This window comes from Lissotriton vulgaris, chromosome 8, assembly GCF_964263255.1.
Source record: "Lissotriton vulgaris chromosome 8, aLisVul1.2, whole genome shotgun sequence".
In the NCBI taxonomy this organism is placed as follows: Eukaryota; Metazoa; Chordata; class Amphibia; order Caudata; family Salamandridae; genus Lissotriton; species Lissotriton vulgaris.
Genome location: NC_141696.1, coordinates 614,895,339 through 614,916,906, shown reverse-complemented (window position 1 = coordinate 614,916,906; position 21,568 = coordinate 614,895,339).

Sequence of the window (21,568 nt, the reverse complement as noted above, 5' to 3'; positions counted from 1 at the left end):
ACACAAATGAATTGAGAAGGGTTCACTGCCACTTGTCTGGGAAAAAGATCTATAGATCTATGTCCTAATGTATGTGCTACAGTTGTTTAGAGAGTGTTAGCAAGTGAGGTGTGGGATTCAAAGAAGTATGGGAGGTTAAAATTACAAATTGGGATTTGATTTTCTAATGAGCTGTTGATTTTCACAATAATATAGACTCCATAGTATTGATCTGTTTACCCTTTGTAAAAATTGTGCTAACAGTGGACTTTTCCATCTGCAGATTATACTGAATGGCCAGCAGTGGCAGCGTTTCACCACAGAATTTCTCTGCCTTGCCGAGACTGAAGAAAAAAAAAATGCAAATCTTCCGGCATACGGCATCGTTTGACCAATTTATATGGTAAGTAAAACTCACAATCATTCCTTTAGGCATTAAAAAGACGTTCACAGCTTTTGAATTTCCTCATTACCTTCTAGTGGGAGCCTGTGCCTGGATATATTTTCTTTCAATATAGAAGTAATATGGATCACATTGTGTTGGTCATGATAGTTAACAAAAACTGACTGCCTTCAACACTACTAAAGCCTGCTTTAGATCCTAGTGCTAGCAATGTTCCACTTGAGGAATTTGCTGCCTTTGAGTTTGAAATGCACTATCTCACTTGAGAACGATAGTCTTTCCTTCTCACAGAAGGAAGCTCATTTAACGTCTTCCCCTGCACTTTGTATGTTGGACTCTGATACTCAAGATGGATTGGTATTAAGGATAATCTCTATTTTTGTATCCCCATCCACTTTCAAAAAGGCCCCTATGCTTTGAGTGGTCCATAGTCCTTTACCATTCCCCCTCCTACTTGCCTTACAAACACAGATAGTTACCTACTGCATACCTTCTGAAATCTCATCCTCCTGTGTGGTCAGCTTCCACAAGGACAATTGGTCCACTGGTGCTCTGACGTCATAAAGCTAAAGCAAGAATGTTGTCTGACCTGAGGGCCACTCTGTTGCCTAGCAAGCTGACATCATAAAGCCAAAAGAAGATGTCGTCTGACATGAGGGCCACTCTGTTGCCTATTAATCAGTAGGATACATTCATCTTGGTAATTAAATGAGTAGAAGGGTAGACAGGATGCCCTACTGCAAACTAAGATGTTAAGATGAAAGAAATTGGGGCACTTTCTGACACTTCTGAATTTGTATGAACGTACGTTTGAGCATAAGAGTCTCAACTTTACTAATGCTGAACTGGTAGGAATTGGCTAAAATGAGGATGGTAAATATTCTATTCATCGTTGTTATTATTTCCATTAACTGTAGCATAACCCTTCCTCTCTCAACTTATCAGCTGGCTTAATTGCTATCGGTGTACCATATCCTAACACAAATGAATTGAGAAGGGTTCACTGCCACTTGTCTGGCAAAAAGATCTATAGATCTATGTCCTAATGTATGTGCTACAGTTGTTTAGAGAGTGTTAGCAAGTGAGGTGTGGGATTCAAAGAAGTATGGGAGGTTAAAATTACAAATTGGGATTTGATTTTCTAATGAGCTGTTGATTTTCACAATAATATAGACTCCATAGTATTGATCTGTTTACCCTTTGTAAAAATTGTGCTAACAGTGGACTTTTCCATCTGCAGATTATACTGAATGGCCAGCAGTGGCAGCGTTTCACCACAGAATTTCTCTGCCTTGCCGAGACTGAAGAAAAAAAAAAAAGCAAATCTTCCGGCATACGGCATCATTTGACCAATTTATATGGTAAGTAAAACTCACAATCATTCCTTTAGGCATTAAAAAGACGTTCACAGCTTTTGAATTTCCTCATTACCTTCTAGTGGGAGCCTGTGCCTGGATATATTTTCTTTCAATATAGAAGTAATATGGATCACATTGTGTTGGTCATGATAGTTAACAAAAACTGACTGCCTTCAACACTACTAAAGCCTGCTTTAGATCCTAGTGCTAGCAATGTTCCACTTGAGGAATTTGCTGCCTTTGAGTTTGAAATGCACTATCTCACTTGAGAACGATAGTCTTTCCTTCTCACAGAAGGAAGCTCATTTAACGTCTTCCCCTGCACTTTGTATGTTGGACTCTGATACTCAAGATGGATTGGTATTAAGGATAATCTCTATTTTTGTATCCCCATCTACTTTCAAAAAGGCCCCTATGCTTTGAGTGGTTCATAGTCCTTTACCATTCCCCCTCCTACTTGCCTTACAAACACAGATAGTAACCTACTGCATACCTTCTGAAATCTCATCCTCCTGTGTGGTCAGCTTCCACAAGGACAATTGGTCCACTGGTGCTCTGACGTCATAAAGCTAAAGCAAGAATGTTGTCTGACCTGAGGGCCACTCTGTTGCCTAGCAAGCTGACATCATAAAGCCAAAAGAAGATGTCGTCTGACATGAGGGCCACTCTGTTGCCTATTAATCAGTAGGATACATTCATCTTGGTAATTAAATGAGTAGAAGGGTAGACAGGATGCCCTACTGCAAACTAAGATGTTAAGATGAAAGAAATTGGGGCACTTTCTGACACTTCTGAATTTGTATGAACGTACGTTTGAGCATAAGAGTCTCAACTTTACTAATGCTGAACTGGTAGGAATTGGCTAAAATGAGGATGGTAAATATTCTATTCATCGTTTTTATTATTTCCATTAACTGTAGCATAACCCTTCCTCTCTCAACTTATCAGCTGGCTTAATTGCTATCGGTGTACCATATCCTAACACAAATGAATTGAGAAGGGTTCACTGCCACTTGTCTGGCAAAAAGATCTATAGATCTATGTCCTAATGTATGTGCTACAGTTGTTTAGAGAGTGTTAGCAAGTGAGGCGTGGGATTCAAAGAAGTATGGAAGGTTAAAATTACAAATTGGGATTTGATTTTCTAATGAGCTGTTGATTTTCACAATAATATAGACTCCATAGTATTGATCTGTTTACCCTTTGTAAAAATTGTGCTAACAGTGGACTTTTCCATCTGCAGATTATACTGAATGGCCAGCAGTGGCAGCGTTTCACCACAGAATTTCTCTGCCTTGCCGAGACTGAAGAAAAAAAAAAAAGCATATCTTCCGGCATACGGCATCATTTGACCAATTTATATGGTAAGTAAAACTCACAATCATTCCTTTAGGCATTAAAAAGACGTTCACAGCTTTTGAATTTCCTCATTACCTTCTAGTGGGAGCCTGTGCCTGGATATATTTTCTTTCAATATAGAAGTAATATGGATCACATTGTGTTGGTCATGATAGTTAACAAAAACTGACTGCCTTCAACACTACTAAAGCCTGCTTTAGATCCTAGTGCTAGCAATGTTCCACTTGAGGAATTTGCTGCCTTTGAGTTTGAAATGCACTATCTCACTTGAGAACGATAGTCTTTCCTTCTCACAGAAGGAAGCTCATTTAACGTCTTCCCCTGCACTTTGTATGTTGGACTCTGATACTCAAGATGGATTGGTATTAAGGATAATCTCTATTTTTGTATCCCCATCCACTTTCAAAAAGGCCCCTATGCTTTGAGTGGTTCAGAGTCCTTTACCATTCCCCCTCCTACTTGCCTTACAAACACAGATAGTAACCTACTGCATACCTTCTGAAATCTCATCCTCCTGTGTGGTCAGCTTCCACAAGGACAATTGGTCCACTGGTGCTCTGACGTCATAAAGCTAAAGCAAGAATGTTGTCTGACCTGAGGGCCACTCTGTTGCCTAGCAAGCTGACATCATAAAGCAAAAACAAGATGTTGTCTGACATGAGGGCCACTCTGTTGCCTATTAATCAGTAGGATACATTCATCTTGGTAATTAAATAAGTAGTAGGGTAGACAGGATGCCCTACTACAAACTAAAATGTTAAGATGAAAGAAATTTGGGCACTTTCTGAGACTTCTGAATTTGTATGAACGTACGTTTGAGCATAAGAGTCTCAACTTTACTATTGCTGAACTGGTAGGAATTGGCTAAAATGAGGATGGTAAATAATCTATTCATCGTTTTTATTATTTCCATTAACTGTAGCATAACCCTTCCTCTCTCAATTTATCAGCTGTCTTAATTGCTATCGGTGTACCATATCCTAACACAAATGAATTGAGAAGGGTTCACTGCCACTTGTCTGGGAAAAAGATCTATAGATCTATGTCCTAATGTATGTGCTACAGTTGTTTAGAGAGTGTTAGCAAGTGAGGTGTGGGATTCAAAGAAGTATGGGAGGTTAAAATTACAAATTGGGATTTGATTTTCTAATGAGCTGTTGATTTTCACAATAATATAGACTCCATAGTATTGATCTGTTTACCCTTTGTAAAAATTGTGCTAACAGTGGACTTTTCCATCTGCAGATTATACTGAATGGCCAGCAGTGGCAGCGTTTCACCACAGAATTTCTCTGCCTTGCCGAGACTGAAGAAAAAAAAAAGCAAATCTTCCGGCATACGGCATCATTTGACCAATTTATATGGTAAGTAAAACTCACAATCATTCCTTTAGGCATTAAAAAGACGTTCACAGCTTTTGAATTTCCTCATTACCTTCTAGTGGGAGCCTGTGCCTGGATATATTTTCTTTCAATATAGAAGTAATATGGATCACATTGTGTTGGTCATGATAGTTAACAAAAACTGACTGCCTTCAACACTACTAAAGCCTGCTTTAGATCCTAGTGCTAGCAATGTTCCACTTGAGGAATTTGCTGCCTTTGAGTTTGAAATGCACTATCTCACTTGAGAACGATAGTCTTTCCTTCTCACAGAAGGAAGCTCATTTAACGTCTTCCCCTGCACTTTGTATGTTGGACTCTGATACTCAAGATGGATTGGTATTAAGGATAATCTCTATTTTTGTATCCCCATCTACTTTCAAAAAGGCCCCTATGCTTTGAGTGGTTCATAGTCCTTTACCATTCCCCCTCCTACTTGCCTTACAAACACAGATAGTAACCTACTGCATACCTTCTGAAATCTCATCCTCCTGTGTGGTCAGCTTCCACAAGGACAATTGGTCCACTGGTGCTCTGACGTCATAAAGCTAAAGCAAGAATGTTGTCTGACCTGAGGGCCACTCTGTTGCCTAGCAAGCTGACATCATAAAGCAAAAACAAGATGTTGTCTGACATGAGGGCCACTCTGTTGCCTATTAATCAGTAGGATACATTCATCTTGGTAATTAAATGAGTAGTAGGGTAGACAGGATGCCCTACTACAAACTAAAATGTTAAGATGAAAGAAATTTGGGCACTTTCTGAGACTTCTGAATTTGTATGAACGTACGTTTGAGCATAAGAGTCTCAACTTTACTATTGCTGAACTGGTAGGAATTGGCTAAAATGAGGATGGTAAATAATCTATTCATCGTTTTTATTATTTCCATTAACTGTAGCATAACCCTTCCTCTCTCAATTTATCAGCTGGCTTAATTGCTATCGGTGTACCATATCCTAACACAAATGAATTGAGAAGGGTTCACTGCCACTTGTCTGGGAAAAAGATCTATAGATCTATGTCCTAATGTATGTGCTACAGTTGTTTAGAGAGTGTTAGCAAGTGAGGTGTGGGATTCAAAGAAGTATGGGAGGTTAAAATTACAAATTGGGATTTGATTTTCTAATGAGCTGTTGATTTTCACAATAATATAGACTCCATAGTATTGATCTGTTTACCCTTTGTAAAAATTGTGCTAACAGTGGACTTTTCCATCTGCAGATTATACTGAATGGCCAGCAGTGGCAGCGTTTCACCACAGAATTTCTCTGCCTTGCCGAGACTGAAGAAAAAAAAAAATGCAAATCTTCCGGCATACGGCATCATTTGACCAATTTATATGGTAAGTAAAACTCACAATCATTCCTTTAGGCATTAAAAAGACGTTCACAGCTTTTGAATTTCCTCATTACCTTCTAGTGGGAGCCTGTGCCTGAATATATTTTCTTTCAATATAGAAGTAATATGGATCACATTGTGTTGGTCATGATAGTTAACAAAAACTGACTGCCTTCAACACTACTAAAGCCTGCTTTAGATCCTAGTGCTAGCAATGTTCCACTTGAGGAATTTGCTGCCTTTGAGTTTGAAATGCACTATCTCACTTGAGAACGATAGTGTTTCCTTCTCACAGAAGGAAGCTCATTTAACATCTTCCCCTGCACTTTGTATGTTGGACTCTGATACTCAAGATGGATTGGTATTAAGGATAATCTCTATTTTTGTATCCCCATCCACTTTCAAAAAGGCCCCTATGCTTTGAGTGGTTCAGAGTCCTTTACCATTCCCCCTCCTACTTGCCTTACAAACACAGATAGTAACCTACTGCATACCTTCTGAAATCTCATCATCCTGTGTGGTCAGCTTCCACAAGGACAATTGGTCCACTGGTGCTCTGACGTCATAAAGCTAAAGCAAGAATATTGTCTGACCTGAGGGCCACTCTGTTGCCTAGCAAGCTGACATCATAAAGCAAAAACAAGATGTTGTCTGACATGAGGGCCACTCTGTTGCCTATTAATCAGTAGGATACATTCATCTTGGTAATTAAATGAGTAGTAGGGTAGACAGGATGCCCTACTACAAACTAAGATGTTAAGATGAAAGAAATTGGGGCACTTTGTGAGACTTCTGAATTTGTATGAACGTACGTTTGAGCATAAGAGTCTCAACTTTACTATTGCTGAACTGGTAGGAATTGGCTAAAATGAGGATGGTAAATCTATTCATCGTTTTTATTATTTCCATTAACTGTAGCATAACCCTTCCTCTCTCAATTTATTAGCTGGCTTAATTGCTATCGGTGTACCATATCCTAACAAAAATGAATTGAGAAGGGTTCACTGCCACTTGTCTGGGAAAAAGATCTATAGATCTATGTCCTAATGTATGTGCTACAGTTGTTTAGAGAGTGTTAGCAAGTGAGGCGTGGGATTCAAAGAAGTATGGGAGGTTAAAATTACAAATTGGGATTTGATTTTCTAATGAGCTGTTGATTTTCACAATAATATAGACTCCATAGTATTGATCTGTTTACCCTTTGTAAAAATTGTGCTAACAGTGGACTTTTCCATCTGCAGATTATACTGAATGGCCAGCAGTGGCAGCGTTTCACCACAGAATTTCTCTGCCTTGCCGAGACTGAAGAAAAAAAAAAAAGCATATCTTCCGGCATACAGCATCATTTGACCAATTTATATGGTAAGTAAAACTCACAATCATTCCTTTAGGCATTAAAAAGACGTTCACAGCTTTTGAATTTCCTCATTACCTTCTAGTGGGAGCCTGTGCCTGAATATATTTTCTTTCAATATAGAAGTAATATGGATCACATTGTGTTGGTCATGATAGTTAACAAAAACTGACTGCCTTCAACACTACTAAAGCCTGCTTTAGATCCTAGTGCTAGCAATGTTCCACTTGAGGAATTTGCTGCCTTTGAGTTTGAAATGCACTATCTCACTTGAGAACGATAGTGTTTCCTTCTCACAGAAGGAAGCTCATTTAACATCTTCCCCTGCACTTTGTATGTTGGACTCTGATACTCAAGATGGATTGGTATTAAGGATAATCTCTATTTTTGTATCCCCATCCACTTTCAAAAAGGCCCCTATGCTTTGAGTGGTTCAGAGTCCTTTACCATTCCCCCTCCTACTTGCCTTACAAACACAGATAGTAACCTACTGCATACCTTCTGAAATCTCATCATCCTGTGTGGTCAGCTTCCACAAGGACAATTGGTCCACTGGTGCTCTGACGTCATAAAGCTAAAGCAAGAATGTTGTCTGACCTGAGGGCCACTCTGTTGCCTAGCAAGCTGACATCATAAAGCAAAAACAAGATGTTGTCTGACATGAGGGCCACTCTGTTGCCTATTAATCAGTAGGATACATTCATCTTGGTAATTAAATGAGTAGTAGGGTAGACAGGATGCCCTACTACAAACTAAGATGTTAAGATGAAAGAAATTGGGGCACTTTCTGAGACTTCTGAATTTGTATGAACGTACGTTTGAGCATAAGAGTCTCAACTTTACTATTGCTGAACTGGTAGGAATTGGCTAAAATGAGGATGGTAAATCTATTCATCGTTTTTATTATTTCCATTAACTGTAGCGTAACCCTTCCTCTCTCAATTTATCAGCTGGCTTAATTGCTATCGGTGTACCATATCCTAACAAAAATGAATTGAGAAGGGTTCACTGCCACTTGTCTGGGAAAAAGATCTATAGATCTATGTCCTAATGTATGTGCTACAGTTGTTTAGAGAGTGTTAGCAAGTCAGGCGTGGGATTCAAAGAAGTATGGGAGGTTAAAATTACAAATTGGGATTTGATTTTCTAATGAGCTGTTGATTTTCACAATAATATAGACTCCATAGTATTGATCTGTTTACCCTTTGTAAAAATTGTGCTAACAGTGGACTTTTCCATCTGCAGATTATACTGAATGGCCAGCAGTGGCAGCGTTTCACCACAGAATTTCTCTGCCTTGCCGAGACTGAAGAAAAAAAAAAAGCATATCTTCCGGCATACGGCATCATTTGACCAATTTATATGGTAAGTAAAACTCACAATCATTCCTTTAGGCATTAAAAAGACGTTCACAGCTTTTGAATTTCCTCATTACCTTCTAGTGGGAGCATGTGGCTGAATATATTTTCTTTCAATATAGAAGTAATATGGATCACATTGTGTTGGTCATGATAGTTAACAAAAACTGACTGCCTTCAACACTACTAAAGCCTGCTTTAGATCCTAGTGCTAGCAATGTTCCACTTGAGGAATTTGCTGCCTTTGAGTTTGAAATGCACTATCTCACTTGAGAACGATAGTGTTTCCTTCTCACAGAAGGGAGCTCATTTAACGTCTTCCCCTGCACTTTGTATGTTGGACTCTGATACTCAAGATGGATTGGTATTAAGGATAATCTCTATTTTTGTATCCCCATCCACTTTCAAAAAGGCCCCTATGCTTTGAGTGGTTCATAGTCCTTTACCATTCCCCCTCCTACTTGCCTTACAAACACAGATAGTAACCTACTGCATACCTTCTGAAATCTCATCCTCCTGTGTGGTCAGCTTCCACAAGGACAATTGGTCCACTGGTGCTCTGACGTCATAAAGCTAAAGCAAGAATGTTGTCTGACCTGAGGGCCACTCTGTTGCCTAGCAAGCTGACATCATAAAGCAAAAACAAGATGTCGTCTGACATGAGGGCCACTCTGTTGCCTATTAATCAGTAGGATACATTCATCTTGGTAATTAAATGAGTAGTAGGGTAGACAGGATGCCCTACTACAAACTAAGATGTTAAGATGAAAGAAATTGGGGCACTTTCTGAGACTTCTGAATTTGTATGAACGTACGTTTGAGCATAAGAGTCTCAACTTTACTATTGCTGAACTGGTAGGAATTGGCTAAAATGAGGATGGTAAATCTATTCATCGTTTTTATTATTTCCATTAACTGTAGCATAACCCTTCCTCTCTCAATTTATTAGCTGGCTTAATTGCTATCGGTGTACCATATCCTAACAAAAATGAATTGAGAAGGGTTCACTGCCACTTGTCTGGGAAAAAGATCTATAGATCTATGTCCTAATGTATGTGCTACAGTTGTTTAGAGAGTGTTAGCAAGTGAGGCGTGGGATTCAAAGAAGTATGGGAGGTTAAAATTACAAATTGGGATTTGATTTTCTAATGAGCTGTTGATTTTCACAATAATATAGACTCCATAGTATTGATCTGTTTACCCTTTGTAAAAATTGTGCTAACAGTGGACTTTTCCATCTGCAGATTATACTGAATGGCCAGCAGTGGCAGCGTTTCACCACAGAATTTCTCTGCCTTGCCGAGACTGAAGAAAAAAAAAAAAGCATATCTTCCGGCATACGGCATCATTTGACCAATTTATATGGTAAGTAAAACTCACAATCATTCCTTTAGGCATTAAAAAGACGTTCACAGCTTTTGAATTTCCTCATTACCTTCTAGTGGGAGCCTGTGGCTGAATATATTTTCTTTCAATATAGAAGTAATATGGATCACATTGTGTTGGTCATGATAGTTAACAAAAACTGACTGCCTTCAACACTACTAAAGCCTGCTTTAGATCCTAGTGCTAGCAATGTTCCACTTGAGGAATTTGCTGCCTTTGAGTTTGAAATGCACTATCTCACTTGAGAACGATAGTGTTTCCTTCTCACAGAAGGGAGCTCATTTAACGTCTTCCCCTGCACTTTGTATGTTGGACTCTGATACTCAAGATGGATTGGTATTAAGGATAATCTCTATTTTTGTATCCCCATCCACTTTCAAAAAGGCCCCTATGCTTTGAGTGGTTCATAGTCCTTTACCATTCCCCCTCCTACTTGCCTTACAAACACAGATAGTAACCTACTGCATACCTTCTGAAATCTCATCCTCCTGTGTGGTCAGCTTCCACAAGGACAATTGGTCCACTGGTGCTCTGACGTCATAAAGCTAAAGCAAGAATGTTGTCTGACCTGAGGGCCACTCTGTTGCCTAGCAAGCTGACATCATAAAGCAAAAACAAGATGTTGTCTGACATGAGGGCCAATCTGTTGCCTATTAATCAGTAGGATACATTCATCTTGGTAATTAAATGAGTAGTAGGGTAGACAGGATGCCCTACTACAAACTAAGATGTTAAGATGAAAGAAATTTGGGCACTTTCTGAGACTTCTGAATTTGTATGAACGTACGTTTGAGCATAAGAGTCTCAACTTTACTATTGCTGAACTGGTAGGAATTGGCTAAAATGAGGATGGTAAATAATCTATTCATCGTTTTTATTATTTCCATTAACTGTAGCATAACCCTTCCTCTCTCAATTTATCAGCTGGCTTAATTGCTATTGGTGTACCATATCCTAACACAAATGAATTGAGAAGGGTTCACTGCCACTTGTCTGGGAAAAAGATCTATAGATCTATGTCCTAATGTATGTGCTACAGTTGTTTAGAGAGTGTTAGCAAGTGAGGTGTGGGATTCAAAGAAGTATGGGAGGTTAAAATTACAAATTGGGATTTGATTTTCTAATGAGCTGTTGATTTTCACAATAATATAGACTCCATAGTATTGATCTGTTTACCCTTTGTAAAAATTGTGCTAACAGTGGACTTTTCCATCTGCAGATTATACTGAATGGCCAGCAGTGGCAGCGTTTCACCACAGAATTTCTCTGCCTTGCCGAGACTGAAGAAAAAAAAAATGCAAATCTTCCGGCATACGGCATCATTTGACCAATTTATATGGTAAGTAAAACTCACAATCATTCCTTTAGGCATTAAAAAGACGTTCACAGCTTTTGAATTTCCTCATTACCTTCTAGTGGGAGCCTGTGCCTGAATATATTTTCTTTCAATATAGAAGTAATATGGATCACATTGTGTTGGTCATGATAGTTAACAAAAACTGACTGCCTTCAACACTACTAAAGCCTGCTTTAGATCCTAGTGCTAGCAATGTTCCACTTGAGGAATTTGCTGCCTTTGAGTTTGAAATGCACTATCTCACTTGAGAACGATAGTGTTTCCTTCTCACAGAAGGGAGCTCATTTAACGTCTTCCCCTGCACTTTGTATGTTGGACTCTGATACTCAAGATGGATTGGTATTAAGGATAATCTCTATTTTTGTATCCCCATCCACTTTCAAAAAGGCCCCTATGCTTTGAGTGGTTCATAGTCCTTTACCATTCCCCCTCCTACTTGCCTTACAAACACAGATAGTAACCTACTGCATACCTTCTGAAATCTCATCCTCCTGTGTGGTCAGCTTCCACAAGGACAATTGGTCCACTGGTGCTCTGACGTCATAAAGCTAAAGCAAGAATGTTGTCTGACCTGAGGGCCACTCTGTTGCCTAGCAAGCTGACATCATAAAGCAAAAACAAGATGTCGTCTGACATGAGGGCCACTCTGTTGCCTATTAATCAGTAGGATACATTCATCTTGGTAATTAAATGAGTAGTAGGGTAGACAGGATGCCCTACTACAAACTAAGATGTTAAGATGAAAGAAATTGGGGCACTTTCTGAGACTTCTGAATTTGTATGAACGTACGTTTGAGCATAAGAGTCTCAACTTTACTATTGCTGAACTGGTAGGAATTGGCTAAAATGAGGATGGTAAATCTATTCATCGTTTTTATTATTTCCATTAACTGTAGCATAACCCTTCCTCTCTCAATTTATCAGCTGGCTTAATTGCTATCGGTGTACCATATCCTAACACAAATGAATTGAGAAGGGTTCACTGCCACTTGTCTGGGAAAAATATCTATAGATCTATGTCCTAATGTATGTGCTACAGTTGTTTAGAGAGTGTTAGCAAGTGAGGCGTGGGATTCAAAGAAGTATGGGAGGTTAAAATTACAAATTGGGATTTGATTTTCTAATGAGCTGTTGATTTTCACAATAATATAGACTCCATAGTATTGATCTGTTTACCCTTTGTAAAAATTGTGCTAACAGTGGACTTTTCCATCTGCAGATTATACTGAATGGCCAGCAGTGGCAGCGTTTCACCACAGAATTTCTCTGCCTTGCCGAGACTGAAGAAAAGAAAAAAAAAGCAAATCTTCCGGCATACGGCATCATTTGACCAATTTATATGGTAAGTAAAACTCACAATCATTCCTTTAGGCATTAAAAAGACGTTCACAGCTTTTGAATTTCCTCATTACCTTCTAGTGGGAGCCTGTGCCTGAATATATTTTCTTTCAATATAGAAGTAATATGGATCACATTGTGTTGGTCATGATAGTTAACAAAAACTGACTGCCTTCAACACTACTAAAGCCTGCTTTAGATCCTAGTGCTAGCAATGTTCCACTTGAGGAATTTGCTGCCTTTGAGTTTGAAATGCACTATCTCACTTGAGAACGATAGTGTTTCCTTCTCACAGAAGGAAGCTCATTTAACGTCTTCCCCTGCACTTTGTATGTTGGACTCTGATACTCAAGATGGATTGGTATTAAGGATAATCTCTATTTTTGTATCCCCATCCACTTTCAAAAAGGCCCCTATGCTTTGAGTGGTTCATAGTCCTTTACCATTCCCCCTCCTACTTGCCTTACAAACACAGATAGTTACCTACTGCATACCTTCTGAAATCTCATCCTCCTGTGTGGTCAGCTTCCACAAGGACAATTGGTCCACTGGTGCTCTGACGTCATAAAGCTAAAGCAAGAATGTTGTCTGACCTGAGGGCCACTCTGTTGCATAGCAAGCTGACATCATAAAGCCAAAAGAAGATGTCGTCTGACATGAGGGCCACTCTGTTGCCTATTAATCAGTAGGATACATTCATCTTGGTAATTAAATGAGTAGAAGGGTAGACAGGATGCCCTACTGCAAACTAAGATGTTAAGATGAAAGAAATTGGGGCACTTTCTGAGACTTCTGAATTTGTATGAACGTACGTTTGAGCATAAGAGTCTCAACTTTACTATTGCTGAACTGGTAGGAATTGGCTAAAATGAGGATGGTAAATAATCTATTCATCGTTTTTATTATTTCCATTAACTGTAGCATAACCCTTCCTCTCTCAATTTATCAGCTGGCTTAATTGCTATCGGTGTACCATATCCTAACACAAATGAATTGAGAAGGGTTCACTGCCACTTGTCTGGGAAAAAGATCTATAGATCTATGTCCTAATGTATGTGCTACAGTTGTTTAGAGAGTGTTAGCAAGTGAGGTGTCGGATTCAAAGAAGTATGGGATGTTAAAATTACAAATTGGGATTTGATTTTCTAATGAGCTGTTGATTTTCACAATAATATAGACTCCATAGTATTGATCTGTTTACCCTTTGTAAAAATTGTGCTAACAGTGGACTTTTCCATCTGCAGATTATACTGAATGGCCAGCAGTGGCAGCGTTTCACCACAGAATTTCTCTGCCTTGCCGAGACTGAAGAAAAAAAAAATGCAAATCTTCCGGCATACGGCATCATTTGACCAATTTATATGGTAAGTAAAACTCACAATCATTCCTTTAGGCATTAAAAAGACGTTCACAGCTTTTGAATTTCCTCATTACCTTCTAGTGGGAGCCTGTGCCTGAATATATTTTCTTTCAATATAGAAGTAATATGGATCACATTGTGTTGGTCATGATAGTTAACAAAAACTGACTGCCTTCAACACTACTAAAGCCTGCTTTAGATCCTAGTGCTAGCAATGTTCCACTTGAGGAATTTGCTGCCTTTGAGTTTGAAATGCACTATCTCACTTGAGAACGATAGTGTTTCCTTCTCACAGAAGGAAGCTCATTTAACATCTTCCCCTGCACTTTGTATGTTGGACTCTGATACTCAAGATGGATTGGTATTAAGGATAATCTCTATTTTTGTATCCCCATCCACTTTCAAAAAGGCCCCTATGCTTTGAGTGGTTCATAGTCCTTTACCATTCCCCCTCCTACTTGCCGTACAAACACAGATAGTTACCTACTGCATACCTTCTGAAATCTCATCCTCCTGTGTGGTTAGCTTCCACAAGGACAATTGGTCCACTGGTGCTCTGACGTCATAAAGCTAAAGCAAGAATGTTGTCTGACCTGAGGGCCACTCTGTTGCCTAGCAAGCTGACATCATAAAGCCAAAAGAAGATGTCGTCTGACATGAGGGCCACTCTGTTGCCTATTAATCAGTAGGATACATTCATCTTGGTGAGGAAATATAAATTCTATGGTCAAGTTGTGTTCCCTAGCGTGTACCCCACCGTCTCCATGTACCAGCTTAAAGTGCATGTAACTTCCCTCCTGCGCCTGCTATGAAGACGCAAATACATTTGCGTCCAACGTTAACATGTCCTCCTTATTATTATTATTATTATTGCATTTATTGAGCGCACAGCTACCCGGAGGTTTCCCGGCGCTTGCCTTGGGAACCCATCCTGGCTTTTCCCTGTGAGATAGCCCCTACAGGGCATCCCCAAGGTGAAAGCCAGGCATCCCGCCGCAGAGGGGCCGTTGTGGAGATTAAGCAAGCTTAATGCCCAGAGTTGCAGAGTGAGAACCCATGATTAGAGCAGGCACCGAAGCGAGAATTATCGAGTCCGTGGACATTTGAGCTCAAGACCCTGCCGCGTTGGGAATTGAACCCTGGTCCCAGGTCTGACCTCAGCTTCCGGGTCTGCCTGCTCTACACCGTGAGCCACACTTCTCCTTCAGATCCACCCTGAATGGATTGAATAGTCCGTTCCTAAGTATGCTATGCCAACGTCTTTTTGTAGTGTACTTTACACGTTTCTCCAGCTCTGGCAAAGTAGGCCCTGAATTTCTGCCATCGAGCCTTTTTTCTGGCTTCTGACTCTGAAAGCCTCAGCCCAGGCAGCCCCTGTACCCGTGAACTCTGACTTACTTCCAGCGCGGCCCACCGCGCTCAGCTCAGCCTGCTGCCTGCCAAGACTGACTACAACCTTCGAGTTATCTGTTCCGCTCCTCGAAAATACATTCCTGCCTACTAGTTCAAGTAAACATTCCCCAGCTGCAGAGCCAAAGGGCCGGCCTGTCTCCGTGCAAGTAATTCATAGCCTCTGTTACCATGCTCCCCTGGAAGGCCCATGCCCCCACGCTTCTCATGCAGACACTCAGGCGCTTATACACGCATTCACAGTCAGTATAGAATAGCTTCTGCCCCAGAGACCTTTCCCGTCCAGATAATATGGTTCCCAAACATCAGATATCAGATCTGATAGAAGTACGAGTTGATCTGACATGCCAGACTTCTGTCTCTTTCCGTCAGTGTAAATGTCAAGCTCCCTGCACCCTCCAGTCTCACGTCAATCACACGTCATGCAGCTGCGCGCGCATCCAAGCTTCCGATTTTTGCTGACATTGCAACATTTCTGTTTAGTGCCAACCCCTTTGTGACACCTACCTGTGACGTTTCTAGCACACACCTCTAGTTCACGCCTTCTGATTACGTACTAGTAACACGTGGATGCTGTTATCTTGTCTTCTCTCAGCTGTTACGCCTACTATATTGCTTTCTATGGTGTAAATTAAGTATATAAGCTATGTATTGTCAATAAAGTTCTGCTCTATCCCTTCTTCCACCCCTGTGGTGGGAAGAACATGATATCCAGGTCTTGACCATTCCTTTTTAAGGAATAAAACCCCTAAGAACTTTAACACCACGGACTCTGTTTTTTTCTTTCCGATCTGAGTTATTATTGATTAAGTACTTACCTGAATAGAAATTAAGACGGTAAATTATATATTTACATCATTTTGGCGCCCGAACAGGGACCCCTCCCCCACCTCACGCGCCGGTTGGTGCGTTGCAAGCTCTGTCCCCTGCCATCAGTTAGAAGGAAAACTACGCGTACCGGCAGGATTTCCTGCATCTCCCTCTGGCCCACGGAGGTGCAGAGACTGCGATCAGTACCCAGACGAGGCGGTGAGGAGTGCGGAGGATCCCGACCAGAGCCTAGCCGAAAGAAGCAAGGTCCGAGGTGTCAAGAGGCCCACCCGTTTTCCGAAGTTTTCCGAAGTTTTCCGAAGTATCCACGTGCCGAGTCGAGTCCAGTCCAGTCGAGTTTTCCGAGGCCTTCAGTTTCCGTGCTTCCCGGTGAGTACCATTGCTGGGACGTATCTAGACGGGTTTGGGTACACAAGTCCGGTCTGCACTGTTTTTAGACAGTGTATCTGTACTGTTTAGCAGTACATCCGTTATTCAAGTTTCTGCACTGTTTTAGCAGTGTATCTGTGCTGTTTAGCAGTACATCCAATATAGGGGGTAGTCATATATGTTTCAAAATGTTTTTTCATGTGATTAATGTCGTGGTATGAATGTGACCGTTTTTAATGTGCATTATTGTGTTCTTGTATAACTAGCTGTATTCAGTATTAAGTAGTTAGGGTTGAGCATTCAGCATTAAGTAAACAAGATGCCGTTTTTCAACAAGTTAAAGCAGATAGGAACTAGGAAAGGGATACTAGAGGAAGCAATTCCTATCCCCCCTAGGGACACTCCAGGAAATTTTATGTACCACAAGCATGGCTTAGATGCCATATTGTACCTAGATTTATGGGCTGACTATACTAAGCATTTAGACGAAAGACACAGATGGCCTGTTACCGGAACATGGGATGCCGAGTGCATCATGAAGGTAGAAGAAGCACTATGGAAAAAGAAAGCCAGACAATCTCAGAAAGACGCCATAGAGTTTTGGCGTAAGGAATCACATAAGCGTGCTGAAAAAGCACTACGTAGAGAAGACAGACTTAAAGAATCAGACAAGGCCCAAGAAAACGAGTTAGTTACCGAGGGGATCCGAGTAAAATCAGAGCAAGTAGACCGCGCACGAAATAACCTCGTAAACGGTATGTATCTCGCGGCCGAGGGTTCGCCTGAGGCCATTTCAGAAATACCGAAAAATCTGCCGCCACCATTGGTTCCAACTAAAGTAACTCATAGGACCACTAAAGACATATTCCTGAATTCCTATCTAGAGGATGTAGCACCCGCTTACACCAATCTGCCTGTCCGCGCCCTGCCTAACAACAGGGACGGGGGTGGTAACCCGCCCCAAGATCATATTCCGTCAGTACCACAACAGAATCCTCCTGTTCCACCACCTCCACCACTTCCCGTACCTAAAGTTGATCTACCGAAACCACTTCTACCTGATCCTACTAAAAGACAAATTCAAGTTCAGGTACAGACTCCACAGAGAGATAATGTCCAAGCTTCCGCCTCAGGGGGTGCGACCGGGGGTCTTCACACCCCGCCATTAACACGCAGGTTACAGCTCGGGGATTTGCGGAATCCTTTTACGTTCAAGTCACCCCGCCTTGACATATTCAAAGAAAACCTTTCAGTTTGCAGATATGATCCAGTACCCGGCAAAGACGATATAATGATGATGGCATCACTACGGTTAAGATCTGCTACTGATTTCCTGCTGTGCTATGCAGGAATGAAGGAACGCCTAGATAGAATATATGAGTTTGTTCAGACTGGGAAAGACCCTGACAGTATTAAGGATGCCATGGAGCGTCAGAAAGTTGACGTTCAAGCACAGATACTACGTTTTTTCATAAATTGCCTAATAAGAGAACGAGACAGGCCCGTGACAGATCAGAGTGAGTTAGATGCACTAAACAAGTGGGGTCAAAATATATCTGAAGGAAAACACGACAAGGGGACCTGCATAGCCAGTATGTACAAGAAAATTAGAAAAGCAGTGATAGATATACACAAAGAAGAAAAAGAAAAGGCTTCCTCCGAGGAGGAAGAAGAACTTGAAGAACAAGAAAAGACTACAGATACTATAGCGTATGTAGGTAAGGGAACTTACCTTAGGAAAGGTATTCGTCCAGAAAGCAAGAGAGTTTTCCTCTCTGCCTTAACAAACCCGAATTCTTCTGAACATCAGTTCCAGGAAACTGATAAAAGACTCCGAGAGAGAATGGGGTACCACGTACTCAATTCTATGGATGAACAAGAACTAGCCCGGTCAGCCATATTATGGTCTGAAAATCCAGACATATACAATGATGACACAGTAGCACAGACATTTCTGAACCTTTCCCCAGACGAGCAGAAATTAGCAGGTGTATACATGATTCAGCATCTCCTCACGAAATACAGAAACCAACATTCTGATCCAGGTCCCTTACCCGAAATATTAGAAGCACTACTCATGGATAGATGGAGAGGTCTCAGTACCAAGTTAATACAAATAATTCTAGAACAACGACATAGATATAACACTTTTGTAAGCTCCGAATATGTTCCCGCCCCGCCCCCAGAAAGAAAAATGTATCATATAGAGCGTCTGCATGGTCTTGAAAGTCAGAACCCCTTACGAGAGGTACATCCAGTTATGGGTGAAGATCATACCTTGAAACGTGTGTATGTACACACGCCCCTGACTAAGTTAGAACTGTTAGAAATGAAGAAACTAGTACCCTGCCATGATAAAGATCCTGCAGGTTTTCACAGAGAACTTAAAGACATGTTACTGATGGGGGATTACACATATGAAGATATCATGAAAATGTTAAAGGTACTGCTGCCCACGGGCATCTACGAGAAATTAAAGGAAAAAGAATGGGAGGTGGGAGAGAAAAAGATTGTATGGGCAGAAATAGAAGATGAAGAGAACAAACGTGTCCCAGGGGTAGGCCTGGGGGAGAAAACTAAAGCATTACCAGGTTTGATAGTACAGGTTCTGCCAAGATTATTGACAACTAGAAAAGAAGACTGGGATGCAATCTCAGCATGTAAACAGAAACCTGACGAAGATACTAGTGACTTTTATTCAAGATTCGAGAAATGTTTTATTATTAATAGTGGTCTTAAACCAAGTAGCGAGTCGTACCCGCATCTGTTTGTATCCAAGTTAGTTGAGAATTCCCTGTTAGCAGTCAAGAATCGTGTATACAAGGTTGAGAGTACATGGCAAGCAAATACGCCATCCCAGATGTTGCAAATGTTACAATACCATCAGAACAGAATTAGAGAAGAACAAGATCAGGAACAGAAACGTATGAAAGACACGAAAATGAAAATGTTAGTAGCCCAGTCGGTCCATACCGACGGAAACAGAAAGGGTACGACCCAGACAAATCATTCTGCAGCTCCCGTTAAAGGGACATGCAACTATTGTAAGCAACCAGGTCACTATGTACATGAATGTCCAGTTCTGAAACATAACATAGCAACAGGTAAAACTAAAGAAAGACCGCATCCACCAAGACAAGATCAGGCCCAGCAACAAACCTCACAGAATGTACAACCTATGCAGAACACACAGCCTATGCATGCTTCATCTCATACAGCACAGACAGTAGCGGTACCACAGCCCACTGCCTCGACTCAACAAGTTTCCCAGCAGATGTACCAGTATGCCCAATCTGCTTATCCTGAGTATCAACGATACACATGAAACAGCCTAGAGAGGGAATTTGGCTTGCCTCTTATTGAAATTCCTGTAGATCAAGAGGGTCCTTATGTACACAGTCAAGTATTGGGAAAAGACAGAAAATTTTTAATTGACACAGGGGCAAGCCGCACAACAATCAGTCATAATGAAGTCCCAGGGGCACCCCTCTCAGGCTCACAGAATGTTTCCCTTGGTTTTTCAGGACAGCCCATTGTAAATAAAGTATCTGAACCAGTCCCCCTGGCTGTGGGTCCATTATCACGAGTTACAGACTTGTTACTTACGAAATCATGCCCAGAAAATCTGTTAGGAATTAAAACATTGAAGGCTCTAGGAGCCATAATCTGCTGTTCCCCGGAGGGGGTTAGACTCTTTCTGCGGGATTTCAAGGGCCATTATGTCTTACGAGAATTCGATGTCAGATTGAAAAATGTACCAGATCACTTGTGGGCAACAGGCCCAACTGATGTAGGTTGTATGCATATCACACCATACCGTGTTACACTCAAGACAGGAGTTGTTCTACCGCGAATCAGACAATACAAGTTACCACCCGATGCTGTAGTGGCTTTACTGGAAATCATTGAAGAGCTCATTGCCCAAGGAGTGGTCGTAGAGACCGACTCCAATATCTGTAATTCACCCATCATTCCAATTCTTAAACGTACTGATCCCAATGCACCGCCAGTATATCGGCTGGTGATTGATCTAAGAGAGCTGAATAAATGCATTGTTCCACAGTACCCTGTGGTCCCCGATATCTCTTCCTTATTGACTGCTATTGATTCAGAAGCAACGTTCTTTACTGTAATTGATCTCAAGAACGCCTTCTTTAGTGTACCTATTGACCCAGAGAGCCAATACCTTTTCGGATTCAGTTTAAATGGACGAAGTTTCAAATTTTCCCGCGCACCTCAAGGATTCACAGAAAGCCCCAGCATCTATAGTCAGGCACTGAAAAGACAACTAGATTGTATTCAAATGCCAGTTAACACCGCTTTACTGCAATACGTCGATGATCTGCTGATCACCGCACGAAGTGAGCCCGAATGCGAACAAGCATCACTGACAGTCTTACATTTTCTGGCCGACAAGGGACACAAGGTGTCTCCTTCGAAGCTACAATTCTGTGTTCAGCAAGTTGTGTACTTGGGTCACTTGCTGTCCAAAGTGGGGAGACAGCTCACTCCCGATCGCATTCAGTTAATTGTAAATATGCCACAACCCCAGACACAAAAGGAAGTGCGGGCCTTTATAGGCCTCACCTCGTACTGCAGACAATGGATTCCTCAATATGCATTTCTAGCTAAACCACTCATCCAGTTAACGACACAGGAGGCAGCGACTTCGACTGTTCTTCCTTGGACTCAGGAACACACACAAGCCTTTGAGGAACTAAAGAAAGCATTATGCCGAGCACCAGTTTTAGCAACACCATGTTACAGCAAACCGTTTACACTTTTTGTTACAGAACGTGATGGTACAGCATTGTCTGTCCTCACTCAAGATCAAGCAGGTTCACATAAGCCTTGCGCTTATTTTTCAAGTACATTGGATTCAGTAGCCCAGGCACTCCCTGCGTGCTTAAAGTCAGTAGCAGCAACAGCATTAGCAATCAGACAGAGCGATTCAATTGTTTTAGGCCATCAGTTAACAGTACAAG